General features: G+C 38.3%; 1 protein-coding gene across 1 annotated transcript in view; it reads left to right on the forward strand.

Annotated features, from left to right (window-relative positions):
* Positions 1–492: 492 nt before the first annotated feature.
* The window catches only part of LOC106475221, a gene marked incomplete at its 3' end in the record, with an annotated part of 10,726 nt that continues 8,655 nt past the window's right edge, over positions 493–2,563 (forward strand). Inside the window, exon 1 of the mRNA XM_013935917.2 lies at positions 493–602. The remainder of the gene's footprint in view (positions 603–2,563) is intronic.

Raw genomic sequence — 2,563 nt, forward strand, 5'->3', positions numbered from 1 at the left:
AACAAGTTACACTATCACGTGCGCCAACCAACACTTCCTTCCTTCCTACGAAGAGAGAGCTCGTTGCTTGTGTATTATAATACCCCATGGCAACAAGTTACACTATCACGTGCGCCAACCAACACTTCCTTCCTTCCTACGAAGAGAGAGCTCGTTGCTAAGGGCCTCTTCTGATTACATGTGTGTGGCCAAAAGGAGCAGCTCGAGAACCGCCGGATGAGATATATTCAAAATCTTAACGGTTGTAAGTGCGACCAGTAAAGAGTTGACTCATAGATGTGGACCACTCAAACAGCAACAAGACCGTTGTCAAAGCACAGCTCGAGAACCGCCGGATGAGATACATTCAAAATCTTAACGGTGCGACCAGTAAAGAGTTGACTCATAGATGTGGACCGCGCAAACAGTACCAAGACCGTTATGAAAGCAGACGCGTTAGAATAAATGTTCTTTGTTTATAATGTGCTTGACCAGTTTATCGGTCAGTTGTAAAATACTTACTGCACTGATGCACGTTTAATTTCTACGAAAGCCTTGTTTGTTACAATATCACGTGATTTACGTTTGTTTCTACGTAATTCTCATATTCAGAGTGACAATTGGTAAGTATTTGTTTTATTTCGTCCGTTTGTAGTGTCAAATACAGAAATTGGCCCAGAGTAAAGTCTGGAGACTACTTGAATGAAAGAAACTCTATTACAAGCAACAAAGGTACCCGATGATGTCGAAACGTTGTACATTTTGTCTCCAAACTTTATTTTCAAAGATTGGGTTCCTTGCCATCAAATTTGACCAAGACTAAATCGAAGGACCGTCGGACTTGGACAAGTCATTTTATTGTTTTTAATATGATGTCTCTGTCTGGATTGTGTCTTATTTTACGTTTAATAATGTACGAATTAACTCTCTGAGTAACAAACTCCACTGCACTATGGTGTCGTCACTCGAGTCTACGGAAATTCAACTAAAAGCTACAAGAAGTATTCTTTAATCTTAAAAATAAAATGACAATCAGATAATCTGTTGTAAGTGGTAATACATGTAGTAAGGATGGCGTTTTTCGTTAGATTTTTGTTAACATTTCTGTGCTTACCCTCGAAAGAATGTAACTAGTATAACACACAGTAGTTTTTGTCATCAAACTTCTGCGTAGTTCTCTTTAGCATTTAAATATTATGTTGACGGACTTGTGCTCATATCTTCAGGCTAAATCTCCTATCCAGGAGATGACCACTTTTATGACGTAATCAAAAAACTTTCATTTTCATTGTAATGGGTGAAATACATTCAACTTATTAATAGAAGTTTGAAAACACGCCAGTTCTTGTTACGCTACCAGAATTAAATGACTGTTTGTGTGAGGTGGGTCAGCGGTAAGTTTACGGACTTACAATGCTAAAATCCGGAGTTCGATTCTCTGCGGTAGAAAGAGTGCAGATAACTCATTACGTAGCTTTGCACTAAGAAAATATCAATAGTCTATGGCGTACAGGAGGCAGCTGGTGGATTCGATATGAAAACATCACTTATGTTTTAACTGTACCACATTCCAGACAGTTAAGCCTACTCGATATGAAAACATCACTTATGTTTTAACTGTACCACATTCCAGACAATTAAGCCTACTCGATATGAAAACATCATTTATGTTTTAACTGTACCACATTCGAGACAGTTAAGCCTATTCGATATGAAAACGTCACTTATGTTTTAACTGTACCACATTCGAGACAGTTAAGCCTACTCGATATGAAAACGTCACTTATGTTTTAACTGTACCACATTCCAGACAGTTAAGCCTATCGATATGAAAACATCACTTATGTTTTAACTGTACCACATTCCAGACAGTTAAGCCTATTCGGCATAAAAAATATCGCTTATGTGTGACCTGTACCACAGTCCACATACAATCGTGTTTCGAATCGAATAATATCGAAAATTATAATAATAATCCTACCGATAGGTGGCCACAGACAATTAGGGTTAGAAAAAATGTTGATAGACATATATAATTGACGATACTTATAACACGCTTTAATAAAGTTACTGAACTCACAAGATTGTTTTCTTCTGTTTCAAAAAGGTAATTGAGCAAAGTTGTAGCCTGTATGTTAACGTAGTCGTGTATAGATCTTGTAGAAATTGTTCACGGGGGTCGTACATGTATGTTAGAATGTTGAAAGTATTCAGTTTTCTGAGCGTACATCTGGCTATATTTAATCACATTCGACAGGCACGATTAGTGATTGTACTTTTATAAACTTACAACACCGTTTTTGTTCCCATTGTTACCAGCTAGACTTCGTTCGTTCTCCGTATGGATTATGGTCCATTGTTGGGACCAGGGAGGGTCAGGTACAACGTATACCTCTTACTCCCAGCTAGACTTCACACACGAATCTGGATTGTGATTTGGTCGTGTCGTTGTGCGCCCCCTGGGAGGACCAGGTACTTTTCAGACCTCTTCCTCCCTCCTTGACTGTTTTTGATGTAAACTGTCAAATGCTGTATCTAATACTTATGTACGATGTAGACTAATTCTTTCTCCCTTCTTTTCACG

Source organism: Limulus polyphemus, unplaced genomic scaffold (genome assembly GCF_000517525.1).
Source record: "Limulus polyphemus unplaced genomic scaffold, Limulus_polyphemus-2.1.2 Scaffold8248, whole genome shotgun sequence".
NCBI classification, from domain to species: Eukaryota; Metazoa; Arthropoda; class Merostomata; order Xiphosura; family Limulidae; genus Limulus; species Limulus polyphemus.